Source organism: Ceratotherium simum, chromosome 19 (assembly GCF_057802395.1).
Source record: "Ceratotherium simum simum isolate JZ-2026a chromosome 19, ASM5780239v1, whole genome shotgun sequence".
Taxonomy (NCBI): domain Eukaryota; kingdom Metazoa; phylum Chordata; class Mammalia; order Perissodactyla; family Rhinocerotidae; genus Ceratotherium; species Ceratotherium simum.
In genome coordinates this window covers 33546921-33563302 of record NC_141918.1, presented here as the reverse complement: position 1 = coordinate 33563302, position 16382 = coordinate 33546921, and the positions used below count along the sequence as shown (strand labels likewise).

Below are 16382 nucleotides of genomic sequence, written 5' to 3'. Positions count from 1 at the left end.
TTAATGATAGTCTGTTTAACCTTTTGGTGTGTGGGGTTTTTTTGGTCATTCCTTTTAAGTTTTCCAGATGATCTGTGTTTCTTCTAGTTCTCTGTAGATTTTTAAATATTTCACTTTTTTAAATGAAAAGTATTTTGTTGCTTAATTAATATTGGCAAACTGGACTGTTTTCTGCAGCAGAAATTGAATATATGCTTAGCAGAGTAAATTCTGAGAAAAAAGAGTAGTAATTGCCATTGGAAAATTTAGGGTTTTTTTTTTTGTCCAATTCTCTTTTTTTTTTAGATGATAGTTGTGGGAATTACTAAGAATTTGAGGTCAATTTCCTTGGGGACAGTTATTTAATTTTCTTTGGGTTGAGAGAACATTTACTATATAAACAATTCAAATAAAAAAAGAAAGCGTGTTACCTCAAAAATGCTTGTGTAATATATAATAGTATAACAAGAGTTTTCTCTTTTTCTTCCATTTATTATAATTACCAAGAAAATATGAAAAGAATTAAAAGAAATATCTTATTTTGCATATATATATATTTATACTTCAAAGTAATTTATATATTAAATTAGGTTTTGTTTGAGATGGTGAAACAAAAGAGTCTGTAAGTAAGAATACATGTTGATATGTGAAAAAATGTGAAATTAAAACATGTTGGCATACTCCTAGTTTCTCAGAACAAGAAAATGACTAATCTAAATTTCATTTCAGAATAAAAACCAAGACAAGCCACATAAAAGCAACCTAAAAAATTAAACTGTCATCATATTATTTGTTTTAAAACTATGGAATAATATATCTGAGGAAGATTTCTCTCAAAATTGTTTTTCTCAATTTCAAGTAAGTAATTTATTTTGGTTAATATATTGGGGATGAGGGGGGTGGGGGTGAGCCTTGGCATTGAAATTGATAAATCCTACTCATCCTTGAAGTAACAACTCAAATATCGACCTCTTTAAAGCCTTCTGTGACCCTTTGCCCATTGCCAAAAGATTCTCTTTGGTTTCCAGTAGTCCTAGCCCCCTTTCACGTTGCTGATAAAGGACTTACTACACAGAGCATTGTGTTTGTAGGTGTTAGTAGTCACATGGCATTCATTACCTTCCTGTGCCTTCCCCACGTTCCCACCCCCTATACCCTCCATACTGCTTTCTACTGCTGAGAGACCCTGGGCAAGTTATTTTACTTCTATCAGCTTTAATTTCTTCCTCTGTAAAATGAGTTTTAATAATTTCTACCTTGTCGGATTATTATGATTGAATACAATAAGCAGCAAATGTCTGGCATGTATATAGTAACATAAATGTTACTTTCCTTACCTTTCTGACTCCAGAATCTGCCACGTTACTTCATATATACTATACACTCTTTAAAATGTTTGAATTGAATTGAAATGAAAATGGAATTTTTGTAGCATTTATTAGCTCCTCACAACAGAAAAGATAGCTGCACATTGTGGTGTAAGGCTTTTTACAGTTGGTCCCTGACTCATATATCTACAGGCTAGGTAATTACCTGTTTAAAAACACTTTTTAAAAATTTGACTTTTTTTAATAAGTACCCCACTCAGGCCTGAGTTTTCTTTTTTAACTGTTGATGTGTATTTATGGAGAGACAGAAAAGTGTCCAGGCCTGATCTTGCCTTGAAAAAGGGCACTGTTAAGTCATTGATCAAGGAGTAACTATAGTTTTCCAGTGCTGCAGATTAGGTTAAGTGTATTTCTTGTGAAACAGCCTTATTTTCCAAAGCCATCAGTAGTGCCTGCTTTTTTTAAAATGGTGGTAGAACATGTTGAAAGTGTGTGTGCCAGAGATCACAATAAAGGTGACAGTAGGGTTTATTGCTCTCTCCTTGTTTTTGCCTTTTGTGAACTTGTAACACACACAAAAATCGAAGCCCAAGGTTTTTAAAGCTATTTAGGATTGTCAGATGTGGACCAAATGAATTCATTGTTGCCTGGAGTTTCAATTCTCTTCACCATGTTTTGTCTACATATATTCCCAGGTTTTGTTTTGTTTTGGTTTGGTTTTTAGTAACATTGTCTTTTAATTTTTTTCATGAAGTCATTAGAAAAATTTTCAAATTAATTTTGATGTCTCATACCTTAGTTGATGATGCTTTTTGATTTTAAAATAGAAGCCAGATTAGTCAAAAGACCTTAATTTTATATCATTTTACTAACAGGTGATAGAGCATTTATTGAGCTCTTGCTGTGTCCCCTGTTCTAAATGATTTAATCTTCACAACAACGCTATAAAATAGATATTATTATCCCCATTTTACAGTTGAGGAAATGAGGCATGGAGAGGTTAATTAACTTCTGCCTAAAGTTATTCAGCGTACATTTACCTCATAGCATGTGAGTATTAAAATGAGGGAATATGTATTAGGCTATCACTTGCCTACATAGAAGAAGCAAAATATGAGATGTGTGTCTCCTGACACTTCCAGAATTTGAGATTAGCCATTATTGAGTCATGGCAGTGATCATGAATATATTCTTATTCACTACTTTTTTTGTGTGATAGTATACCCTGGTACTCTGTACTGACCCATTTTTTTCTGAGCAATATTAATGTTTCCTCTCAAATTCATGTTCCCATTTGGACTGAATTGTTTTGTTTTATGCATATGTGTTTATAAGGTGATAGTAGGACTTTAATATCAATCTGATAAAAGTATTTTTATAAGTTTAGTTTAATTAAACAAGTAGTATATAAATGTATTCTCATTGTGGTATTTAAAAAACAGGAACAGGTAAAGCAAAAATTTTCCTTGACCACCAGTCCTATTCCCCTCCCCACTTGTATCAGTTTTTGCATAACAAACCTCCCAAAACTTAGTGGTATGAAACAGTAGCCATTTGTTAGCACAAGATTCTGGGCTAGGCTCAGTTAAGCAGTTCTTCTCTTGCTACTGGCTGGGCTTGCTTATGGGGCTGCCATCAGCTTATAGGTCAGCTGGAAGCTGATTGGTCTAGGATGTCTTCACTCATATGTCTGGATATTGGGGCTGGCTGTTGGCTGGGGTGGTGGAGGGTCATGTGTCTCCAGCAGGCTAGCCTTCATCTGGAGGCAGTAGTAGGGTTTACAGGAGCACCAAGTGAAGGCAAGCCCCATATGTTTTCAGTTGTCCCATGGGCCAAAGCAAGTCATGTGGCCAAGCCCAGAGTCAGTGTGGGAGGGGTTTCCTAAGAGTATGTGACTCATTAGGGAGCCATTTACTGCTACTATGCCACTGTTGCTGGCTGACTCATTTTTCAGGAAACATTTGCCAGTGTGATGGTGCCCTGATTTTGAAAAAGAATAGTGTTTATATAAGCAATTTATTCAACAATTCAGATAAATTTAGATAATTCCTTGTTCTTACTTGTTTTATTCCATTCTCATCATCCGTTAGCATCATTCCTGTCCCGTTCACTCAAGAGATACTTACTGAGCACCCACTGAGTGCACAATAAGGTATCATGGGGCGAGCAGCAGATGGAGCAAGAGTGCTGTGTGCATCATCCAGGTTTCTTAAACTTGCCCACCTATCTGCTTCGTTATATGAACAGAATTCTATTATGACAGTTTTCTTTAAAATGACCAGTAGCCCAAAGTGGGCTAAATATATCTTGTGTACTACATTTTTTAAAATGCTTTACAAGGATTTCATCCAGTGAGGAAAAGCTGTAATACAGAGGTTGTTTTGATTTGTACTCCCACCAGCAATGAGACTTTTTTCATGTCTTCATCAAGATTATGTTCTCAAATGTTTTGATCTTTGCCAATTTAACAGATAAAAACGTGGACCTCAGTGTAGTTTTAATTTGCATTTTTTTTATTATGAGTGAGATTGAGTGCTTTTCTATATGCTTGAGAGCCATTTGTATTTCCTTCTCAGTGTACTACCTGTTTATCTTTTACCCACTTTCCTGTCGAAAGTCTTGGTCTTTTGTTTGTTAATTCCAAGGAGCTCTTCATATGTTAGGAAAATTGGTGTCTTTCTGTGAATTGAATTGCAAATATTTTTCCCAGTTTGTTTATTCTTATGGTAAATACATTTTCTTTAAATAATATTTTCATTTTATAAAGAACTTGTATATCTTAAGTGAGGCTTTTAAATCACATTTAGTTGAAGTTAGATTTAAATATTAGGCATGAGAATGGAAGAAAAAGATCCTGACTTTATCACATCTTATTTAGAGAACTTACTTTTTAAAACTCTGTAGAAAATGAAGAGTTTCAAAAGGATCTGATCTTTGATTTACTCTTTTCTCTTCGGGGTTTGGTTCTTTCATGAGACCACTCCTTTTGACAGACCAGTCCAAGAAGTAGGATCATCCTTTGGAGAGCTATTTTTAGATAATTAGACTGTGTAGCATAGGTGGAAAACACTGTTTCGCTTAGAATGAATTGTTCATGTTGCTTTGAGTCTCATCTACTTCAGTTTGTGTGTGTTTGTGTGTGTGTAAGTATATGTAATGTGTACAACAAATATATACTTGTAGTGGGTCAAGCAATGCTCTAGGTTATATATAACCCTTTACCTATGCAGCCAGCCTTTACTTAATCAACCATGTAGCTATATTAGGGTGGCTAAAATAGGCAAGCCTTTACCCAGTGGGCCACATAGAGGAAAGACAAAGAAACAGACTGTGACGTTTTCTGAGACAGCAATAATGCTGCCCACTACCCAGAATAATATCCTACATTTTTAATAAGATTGTGGGGAGCTAGAAAGAGAGTAGCAGAGGCATCTGTTACCTCCTGCACAGCATCTGACGTCATGAAATACTTTGACTTCTTCCCTTGACTTGTGTATAAAAGGGAATTAGAAAACTGTGAGGCTGGACAGATGAGTGTGTTTTGAGTCATTTAATGTAGTTTTCAAAAGTTTTTTTTTTTTTTTTGTGAGGAAGATTGGCCCTGAGCTAACATTGCCAATCCTCCTCTTTTTTTTTTTTCTGCTGAGGAAGACTGGCCCTGGGCTAACATCCACACCCATCTTCCTCCACTTTATATGGGATGCCGCCACAGCATGGCTTGACAAGCGGTGCGTTGGTGCACGCCCGGGATCCAAACCAGCGAACCCCAGGCTGCCACAGCGGAGCACGTGCACTTAGCCACGTGCACCACCAGGCCAGCCCCCGGTTTTCAAAAGTTTTTTAATTTTTTTTAAAGATTTTATTTATTTTTATTTTTTCCCCCCAAAGCCCCAGTAGATAGTTGTATGTCATAGCTGCACATCCTTCTAGTTGCTGTATGTGGGACGCGGCCTCAGCATGGCCGGAGAAGCGGTGTGTCGGTGCGCGCCCAGGATCCGAACCCGGGCCGCCAGCAGCGGAGCGCGCGCACTTAACCGCTAAGCCACAGGGCCGGCCCCCTCAAAAGTTTTTAAAGTTGATAGAACCTTTCTTAATGTGTAATTTTAGCAGCAGCATCAAAAAATCAAAAACAAACAAATCCTAAAGTGATTTATAGTGGGGAAAGTTTGAAAACCAGTTTTTGCCATGCTTTACATAGTTTTTAATTTTCAAAGTTATTGAGGTGTTCTTTAGGGTCTGTTATAGCATCAGTATGTTTATAAATGTTTCATTGATAATTAAAAAGAAGTTTTCCACTTATTTATACCAAACTGTTGGCTTATTTCCTTCATTAATCCTTTTAAAAAAACTAAAATTTCTGAGGTTGTTGACATCTCAGAACGTGTACATTCAATACAGTAATTTTCCACCCTGAAAAACTGATATTAAACTGATGGGACATCTTATAACGACTTCCTAAAGAAAATATGATGTTTTGTAATTTGTTTTCATTCTCTATATACTTTTTTTTTCCTGCTGAGGAAGACTGGCCCTGGGCTAACATCCACGCCCATCTTCCTCCACTTTATGTGGGATGCCGCCACAGCATGGCTTGACAAGTGGTGTCTTGGTCCACACCCGGGATCCAAACCTGCGAACCCTGGGCCACTGAAGCGGAGCGCATGCACTTAACCACTATGCCACTGGGCTGGTCCCATTGTATACTTATTTTTGTATCTTATCTGTCATGAAATGAGATTGTTTCCCACTTCCATTTTGTTCTTCATTTTTGCCTTGCATCTCTAATTGTTTTAACTTTGTATATTTTGATGTCATGTTATTTGGCACATAAAGCTTCATAACTGATATGTCTTTTATAGTGGTGCTTATTTCACATTATTTGTGGTGAAGAGTCAATTTTTTTTCTGATGCTTCTTTAAAATACATTAAAAGTGAATTACTGGAAAAATGAAATGAGAAAGAAAAACCAACAAGCAAAATACAAGCTTCCTTTTTTATTATTATATTAAACAGGTATAGAATTCCCCTGTCAGATTGCTATGAGTTTCTAAATGCTTACTTTCAAGTTTTATATGTGTCTTGTTGCAGACCTATAACAAACAGCTAGTTCATAGATCGCATTTGAATAACACAGTAGATATCTTTTTACCAATCTAAAGAGACTCTTTAATTCTTTTCTTCTTGAATCCTACTTCTTCCCATGTCAACATTATTATTCCTGTTTCCTTTTAGTTTAACTGTTTTCATGATATTCATTGCATGTCACTATTTTTAATCCTTTTTATGTCACTCCATTTTTTTAGCCCCGTATGAGGATCCTTCCAATAGGGAGATTTTAAACAATAAAAGTTTTTTGTAATTGATGTGTTTGATTTTTATTCCTATAATTTTATACTTTTTCATAATTTTACTCTTTCCTTTGGCTTTTGTTTTTTACAGCATAGACTGTTTTATGTGTTTTATATTTTTAAAAAGCATAGATACAGAAATCATTTTTAAAAGCATATATTCAGAAATGTAGTTGTAATTATAGAATTCAAAAACAAAAGTATTATTTTCTTTTACGTAATACAAGAAATATAGCTTATTTTAGCTTTTTAACACTCTCAGCTTCCCAAGTTAATCTTTAAGACTAACTTACAAATGTGGAATGTTTTAAACTGTATATCTTCTCTTTGAAAAAAGTTTTAGCTGATGTGTTCAATTTCAGTAGCACAATTTCAACTCTACATATTCATTTGGTGTGGAACACCACCGCTAATCTATTTTATATGACACCATTTATATCCATTCTTGAGTTCCAATTTTGATTTATTTTTTGGTTGCCTCAAATATGTTTTTACGTACTATTTTTCAGGAGATAATACATGTGGGTTACTTTTCTGAACCCTTGAATATCTGAAAATTACTTTTTGTTGCTTGCATGTTTTGATGACAGCCTGGCTCAGTATGGTGTTCTTGTGTCCCAGGCTTTTTCCTTTAAAATTCTCTAAATGTTATTCTGCTGTCTTTTAATTTTGACAGAGACAAGAAAGTCCTTTTGATGTAGAGATGCTAGTGCTTTTTATTTTGTGATAGTTCTTCAGTTATACCTTTGATTATTGCTTCTATTCCATATATTATGCTTTTTTTTCTTTTTAAAAGAAATACTCATTATTTGTGGATTGGATCACATTTCTTTTTTATACCTGGCTTCTCTCTTATTTTTAACTTTGTCATTTCGCACTAAAATTTTTGTTTTCATCTTCTATGTTAGTGATATGTTTTTCTGCAGTATTGATTCTGTTCTTTCTCATCTCGAGTGTGGATTTTAATTTTGTTGTTGTTTATATTCCTTTCTTTTTTCTTGTCTCTTAGAGTTCCATCTATATCTTAGTCTTCATATGTCTGTTGCATTTTTATTCTTTCCTGGTGTTTTTAACTGGTCATCTTTCCTTATGAAAGATATTTCACAGAAACTTTACTTTCTTCTAAAGTTGAGAACACACAGCAAATACTTTTGCATTTCCTCACTGAGATTGTGATCTGTGATCAATTGTCGCAGATTCTTTTCTTTGGCATTCTAAGAAGATATTTTATCTACGCTGCTGAATGTTTGTATAGGTCCCATGCTTATCCATCCATAAACAAGAAGCTATTTATCCAGTACTGGTGTTTTGCCAGTAGGCAGAGTATGGAGAGTCCACTTAGTTGTCTTCATTTTCCACTTATAAGCTGATAGAATTGCCTTCCCAGATATACAGAGCTAGTAATTGTGCACAACCCACTTAGATGGAAACATTCACCTAGTGTGCCTCTACTGGATTGAGGTTTAAGAGTTTTTCCCCTTTCTCGCTGCACAGTCTCTCTGTCATGTGGGAGCAGACTTATTCCTGGGTAACCTGAGGCAGTATTTTTTTCTTTTTTCCTCTTTTAACCAGAGCATTACATGAAAGTCTCCAGGTTGTCAAGGCCCTTAAGAGTTTTGGTGATTTAATCAGTGATAGAATCTAATTTAACATCCAGGATGGAGAGGGCTATGCCCCATCAGTTATGTTGGTATTGAGAGTTGTGTTTTTAGAATAGATGGAAAAAGAGAGGTATTGAGTGAGAGAATACAGCCTTAGATATCTCAGAAAATTTTTAGTAGGCAGCTGGTTTCTTTTGGAGCCGACTGTTTGTCCAAGGTAGAAAATAGGGTTGTATATTTTAGTGAAAAACGGAGAAGGGGTAGTCTGTATTTCATTGATTCTAAGAAGTACGTTTCTCCCCATTTCTATACCTCAGTAATTGGGATGTGTTTTACAATCAATGGCGCACTGTAATTAGCATTTTTTCTTTCTTGGTAGTGCAAATATTAATGATGTCTTATAATCATTGGCGTCTTCGGTTCATTGAAATATATTAATAGGTGTTTAGCTTAGTGCCGTTCTAAATTGAATCTCCCTATTTGTTATGAGTAAAGAGTTAATAATAGCTTTTCTTTTCTCTGGTTAATTTTGGCCTTGTGTTAATGTCCTAGTTTTATTCACCTGGAAAAACCTGATAAAGATAGACATTGGTTATGCTTAGCAGGATATAAGGCATGAAATAACATGCCAGCAAGACAATGTCAGGTAGTTACTCTTCAGCAGGAGTATTTTGGAGCTATTTATGTCACTTGTGTAACCTAGCACCATTGCTTCTGGTAAAAATGACTCATCATTAGTACGTTACATATGGACTGGGAGGACTGTGAATGAACTGTAAATACCGGTGAGAGACTACACCTTTGGGCTTGCCTGGGTGTGATAACTCTTGTAATTGAGCAAGTCTGTTGAGACACAGGAAGCTATGTCTATGGGACTGGAGATAGTGGTTACTATTTGGTACTTCTGAGCTGGGGATCTCGTTCTCTTACACTTGACCTGCCACGTGTGTGAGGGGGTTGGGGGACAGGGAGTGAATACCCTCTGAATTGCTGTGAAGACTCCTGCTGAAGAGTAACTACCTGACATTGTCTTGCTGGCATGTTATTTCATGCCTTATATCCTGCTAAGCATAACCAATGTCTAGTATGGCCTGTTTGGGTCGTGTGAGTCTCAGTGTCTAGTTGGCCCTAACAGAGGGTGTTGTCCCTATGTTTCATGATTTTCTTTTATTTTGGGGGGTTTGTTTTTAATATTTGCTGAGTGAATCTGTATTTACTACTTATTCTTCATAATAATTTTAAAATATGAAATTATAATAAATGTGATAATATATATAGTATGTATAGATTAAGGAATATATAATAAACACCTATCTACACCCAGGATAAGAAATAAAACATTACAAATATCTTTGAAGTAGCTGATTGCCTCCTCATCTCCTGTCTAATTTCGATTAATCATTTCCTTGCTTTTCTTTATGGTTTTACCTCATAGGTATATATCCCTAAACAGCATATTGTTTAGTTTTATCTTTTTGGAGCTATTTATGTGTGTGTGTTCTTCTGTGATTTTTTTCCCCCACAGAATTATGTTTTGGGGAATCATCCATGTTGAGTTATTTAGCTGTAGTGTACTCATTTTCACTGCTGTATGGTGTTGCATTATATGACTGTACCACAATTTTATTTAGTCATTCTCCTGTCTGTGGACGTTTGAATTGTTTCCTATTTTTTGTCTCTAATTATAAACAATGCTCTTATGAAAACTGTCATACATCTCTCCTAGTGCATGTGTATAAGAAATTGGTCATGGTTCTACTACAGGTGGAATAGCTCTTTAGGATGTGCACATCTTTATCAGGTAATGCCAAATTATTTTCCAAAGTGGTTCTACCAAGCTGTATTCTCACCAGCAGTATATGAGAGTTTCTGATGTTCTACATCTTCACCAACATTTAGAATTGTCAGACGTCTTCAGTCTTAAATTAATTCTTGTAGGTATAAATGATATCTCATTGTGAGTTTGTGTATTTTCTCTCACTAGTAAGGTTGAATTTTTCCATATGTTTATCATCTGCTCGCTCTATCAAATGTTGAGAGAGGAGTGTTAAAGTCTCCAAATTGTGGATTTGTCTATTTCCCTTTCAAGTCTGTCAGCTTTTGCTTTCTGTATTTTGAAGTTTTGTTAGGTTCATATGTATTTAGGATTATTTTGTCTTCTTCGTGAAATGGTCTCTTTATCCCAGATAATATTCCTTGTTCTGAAGTCTTCCTTGTGTATTATTAATATAGCCACTCCAGCTTTCTTTTGGTTAGTGTTTACATGATATATCATGTCAAGAATTGTGAAAGATCTGAGATTTTACCTTTTGGCAAGCTACCAAGTTGCCTTGCCCAAAATCTCAGAGATGCTGGCAATGGATGTGAGATTCCTGGATCTCCACTATATTGCTTATTAATAAGGAGAAATTGGGGAGATAGTTGCGGGCCAAGTACTGAGAAGTAGACTCAAAGACATCTACTTCAACAGAGACCTATGGAGAATTGTCTCCCAACGTATCTTTTTTCATCCGTTTACTTTCAACCCATTTATGTGTTCATATTTAAAATGGATTTCTTTTAGACAGCATATAGTTGAGCTTAGTTGCATATCTAGTAGGACAATCTGACTTTTAATTGGTGTGTTTAGATTGTGTACATTTAATGTAATTAGCAATATGGTTGGACTAAAATCTACCACTGTGCTAGTTGTTTTCTATTATCGTATCTGTTCTTTGCTTCTTTTTTTCCTCTTTTGGATTACTTGGATATTTTTTGTTATTTCATTTCTCGCCACTGTTTGCTTATTTATTTATACCTCTTCTTGAAAGTATTTTCGTGGCAGCCCTTGGATATATAATATATGCTTGTAACTAATCATAGTCTTCCATCATATAATAGTACATAGCTTCATATGTACTATAAGGACTTTACAACTGTATACTCCCAATTCTTCCTATTCATCCTATCCCTTGTGCTTTTGTTGTCAGACATTTTACTTTTATGTGGGCTATCAACACACGATACATTGCTATTATTTTTGATTTATATAGTTATCTTTTAGAGCAGTTACAAATAAGAAATAACTGAAGTTTTATGTTTACTTTCATTTATGTCATTTCTAGTGTTGGGTGATTTCTTTGTGTGGATCCAGGTTTCTGTTTGGTATCATATTTCATCTGCCTGAAGAACTTCTTTAACATTCATTGTAGAGCAAGTCTATTGGTAGTGAATTATCTCAGTTTTTGTTTTTCTGAAAGAGACTTTATTTTTCCTTCATTTTTATAAAATATTTTCACTGAATATAGAATTGTGGATTGCCTTTCTTGTCTTACAGCACTTAAAAGATGTCACTCTGTTGTTGTCTGGCTTGCGTAGTTTTGCTATGATTTCTTATCTTTGATTCTGTATGTAGAGTGTTTTTTTCTTTTTTTGGCTGTCTAAGATTTTTTCTGTCTGGATATGATGTGTCTTTGTCTTTGGTTATGATGTGTCTATTTTATTTTGTTTGCTGTTCTTTGAACTCCTTGATTTGGTATCTTTAATTTGGAAAATTCTCAGCCATTATCTCTTTGTGTATTTTGACCTGTTCTCTCTTCTGTTTCTGTGATTTCAATTACATGTATGTTAGACCATCAGATATTGTCTCATAGCTCTTGTATGATTTGTTCTGGATTTTTTCTTTTTTTCTCCCCACTCTTTTTTTTCTGATATGATGAGATTTATCTTTTAATGAGATTTCCTTGATGATAATGGTTGTTGTTGCTATTCCTGAAGTATTGATATTTCAGAAGGTGAAGCTGTGATATAGAGGCTTAAACTTTTTGGCTTGTCCTGAGATCTTTCAGATTATTAGTACAGTATAAGTTTATAATAAAATTTGTCCAACTAAAAATCTGATTAGATTTTGAGACCACGAGAAATGGCCCAGGATTGTGACTGTTGTTGTGAAGATAGAATGTAATGTAATAATTCTAATGACTTACAAACTAAGCTATGTGTTTTTAGTTTTATATGTCAAAATATTTTATTTTTCTATCTATATTAACCACTTGAAATTCATTAGGTTTTCATTCTGAATTATGCGTCAGTTATTATTATAATAGTACATATTTAATTTGGAATAAAAAAGTTAATATTACATGTTATTAAGCAGCTAGACCCAGATATGTTTATTTTACTCTCCTAAAAGTATGTAGAATTAAATAGACATGAGGTACAGTACAAGTAAGAAATCAGCATTAGTATTTTGTTTTGTTTTTATAGTCTGTTAGTTGAGAAAGTGGTTTGGAACTATAAATGGGATGCCTTTAAAGGAGAGACTTTTTTTATGCATAGAAGATTTAAGACCACTATAAATTAGTAAACCAATTAGTATAAATAAAGCAAATTTAAAATTTGGAAATTTCAAAGTGTGGAAAAATTTTTTGAGTAGATTCAGATGCTGTGAATTATCAAAAGTGATAAATGAGACTTATCTACTTCATTTTTTAAATTACATGGGAGATGAATAAAAAGGAATGTTATCTCAAAAGGAAAGCAAGGATATACTTCTAATTTTTTTCTTTAATATCAATTGAGGTGTGTCAGATTTACTTAAAAAAGAATCTTTAGATATCTCTGATTCAAGTGTCTAAAGTTTAATTATAAAACATCCTTATATTTGAAATCTGAAGCTTAATATTGTGGAATAGGTATTAGTATCTAAAAAAACGTTTTGGGCGAACTGGTTCATTGTAAGCATTTTTATGTGATCTCAGCTTTACCTAATAAGATTCCTTGTCATGATACATTATACTTTTTCACAGAGAGGAAAAGTGTTTTGTTTGACCCATATTTTAGTAGCTAACAGATTTTGAAATGGGGACATCTCCAAGTTGATATTGGAGAATAGCCACATAAAAGGACAAGGAGCCAAATGCATAAAGCATTTGCGTTTTTGGCAGAAAGCTCCATTATATACAGACTCTTTTTAAAAATTGAAGTAAACCTGATCATGGGCATTTTCTTATTTAGTTTAGTGTAAATTCCTACTCCAGCCCCAGCATATACTCCAGAGTAGAGGATCAAGCTCCTGTCAACGACTGTGACTCTCTGGCTCTACTTTTGCAGTTGTAGAACTGGAACAGGGAATTGTTTTTCCTCGATGAAAAGAAAGACGCTCAATTACTTAAATGCAGTTGGAACCCTGATCGTACACATATGTGTATATACATACACACACACACACACACAGAAAAGTGAAAATGCATAGTGTTCTTTTATCATAATATGTTTTTCTCAATAATTATTCTTTGATACATTGTAGGGCTTTGGTAAATATTTATTGAAGAAAAGAAGAGGAATTATCTCTTTGTATATAATCTTAAAACAGATAACAAACCCTTACCTGTAGATTGTGGACTTTCAAATCCATTCTCTGTCGATTTCCATTGTTACTACTTCAATTGAGGTCTCATTATTTTTGCTTAGACCATCATAGTAGCCTCTTAACTTGCCTCTAACTTCACCTCTTTTCTAATTCAGCCCTTATAATGTCACTAGAGCAATCCTTCTAAAGCTCATATTTCATCCAAATGTTGACATATTGACAATGGTACAGGAAAATAGGTGAAAAATTGCTAATAACCTAAATATTCAAAAAGTAAGGGGTAGTTACATCTATATGGTACATATGATCTGCTATGCAGTCATTAGAAATCTTACTAAGAGAGAATAAAGGGGGAAATGTTCACTTGCATGACTAAGTGAAGAAAATAGGCTTCAGAATAGTTTGTACAGCGTGATGCTTCTGTTTAAAATGTGTGTAATGTAAACAGAGAAAAAAAAATATGCCAGAATGTGAAGTGTTTATCTCTAGGTGGTAGAGTTGAGTAATGTTTTTCTTTTTTGTGCTCTTTCGTATCTTTTAAATAAAATATGTATTACTTTATAATTAGGGAAAAAAATAATAAACTAAACATGTAGTCTGCTCACACTGTTCTCCTTTGAAGCTGTCATTAGCTTTCCATATTCTACAGAGGTATTTCCCAAAAAGTAGTCCATGGATGTACCTACTTGAGCATCACCTTGGGGTACATATTCCTGGGGTCCACCCCAAAAATATGAAATAAAAACGTTTGGGGTTGTCCTAGGAATGTGTACTTCAAGCAAGTGCCACTGGTGATTATTATATATTCTAAAGTTCTCAAACCGGCCTATAGTATAGAGTAAAACTTTTCCATGATCTGATACCCGGATGCCTCTCCAGCCTCCTCGTCTTCCTCCTCAAGCACTTTGCTCTTCAGGCGGAACTGCTTGCTCTTGCTCAGATGCATATCTCATGGCTCTGCATTTGCTTTTAGCTTAAGGAAAGCAGGAACTCTTGCTGTTCTAGGTGTGGAGTGCGTGGCATAGTGTTGTCCCTCATTAAATGTTTGATGAATGAATGAATGAATGCCATTCCTCTGGATGGAATGAGCATGTCCATTCGGTGAATTCTTCACATTTCAAAACTGTCCTCAGACATTGCCTTTGTTGTGAAGCTCTCCTAACTTTCCTCAGTCGAAGTTAATCAGTCCTTTGTGCCACCATTGTACTGGTACTTCTGTTAGAGCAGTTATCACATTGACTTGCAAGTTTTTTTTTTTTTTTTTGACTTGTCTTACTTCTCTGTTAGGGTGGCAGATCAGTATGCTGCCAGTCTTTGTGTCCTTAGTGCTTGGTACCTGGACATATAATAAAAATTAGTAGAGGGGCTGGCCCAGTGGCATAGTGGTTAAGTTCACGCACTCTGCTTCAGCGCCCCAGGGTTTGGAGGTTCAGATCCTGGGTGCGGACCTACATACCGCTCATCAAGTCATGCTGTGGCAGCATCCCATATACGAAATAGAGAAAGATTGGCACAGATGTTAGCTCAGGTACAATCTTCCTCACCAAAAAATATATATATATACACACTAGAAAAAACTCATGATGAAAGGCCAGATATTGTATGATTCCACTTATATGAGATACCTAGAATAGTCAGATTCATAGAGAAAGTAGATTAGGGGTTACTAGGGGCTGAGAGAAGGGGGAAATGGGAATTTATTGTTTAGTGGGTACAGAGTTTCAGTTTGGGATGATGGAAAAGTTCTAGAGATGGATGGTGGTAATGGTTGCACAACAGTGTGAATGTACTTAATGCCATTGAATTATACACTCAAAAAAGGTTAAAATGGTAAATTTTATGTTATGTATATTTTAGCACAATAAAAATAAAACCTCACAAAGGTAAAAACCTTGGTCTAGTCACTCAGCTTTGTTCTCTACAGTTCCTAACAGTGCTTTGTTTCATTGTTAAATTGTGTTTTCTTTTGACAGTAGTAGTACTTGATTTTAAAGATGTTTGAAATTAAGTTGAATGTACAGAGAAAGCCCATGGGAAATTCTATAACAGACCAACAGAATTTATAAAGTAAAGGGGCAAACATACCACATACCTCTTAAAAATCACATATTTAAAGAAAATATTATTGTGATATTACAAATAGTAATTAAAATTGAGGTGGCTATCACCTGCTACTAACTAGTATATAATGGTGAGACAGAAGCAATATGGCATCATAGAATTTCAAACTTAGTAAAGTCAAGGAGTCTTTTTTTTCTCTGCTTAGAATTGTCTTCCTTCTCAAGTCCAAGATGATTGGCAAGCGATACAACATTGAGTATTTTGGCATTATCCTAAGAGGTTTTTTATAGATGATGTCATTTGAGCCCCTTACATCTCCATGAAACAGATGATTTTGTGTTCTGAAGGAAAGCGTATGTGCTGTTGAATACTATTGAGCTGGAGCCATTGCAAACCCAGTTGATGTAAGTGCGTGTGCAGGCACTTGTGTATGTTCCTTCCAATATGCTAGTCCTCTCAGACTCAGTTTGCAAAATAATTTCTTTGGGAGCAATTTAAAAGGTAGATTTTGGGACTTTTCACTTAGAGTATCTGATGGAGAAGGTCTGGGATGCTTCTGATTTAGGTAGCCCTTAGAACAGTATATAAGAAATACTATTTTGATGTAACAGATGCTATTTTGGACTGGTCAAGGTCTCTTTTAGGAGCAGATTATTTTCATTATTGGAATGGTTAAAATCTAGTAAGAATGGCAAATTATTATTTTTCCTTGTGA

General features: G+C 34.8%; 1 protein-coding gene across 3 annotated transcripts in view; it reads left to right on the top strand.

The window, feature by feature from the left end:
• REV3L (REV3 like, DNA directed polymerase zeta catalytic subunit) overlaps nt 1-16382 on the top strand; it is a 175678-nt gene that overhangs the window by 9737 nt on the left and 149559 nt on the right. The window contains exon 2 of one of the 3 annotated variants that reach the window (XM_087444011.1): nt 709-837. The exons of the other annotated variants lie outside the window; for them this stretch is intronic. The gene's annotated coding sequence lies outside the window, so the exon portion shown is untranslated. The remainder of the gene's footprint in view (nt 1-708; nt 838-16382) is intronic. 3 annotated transcript variants of the gene reach the window in all.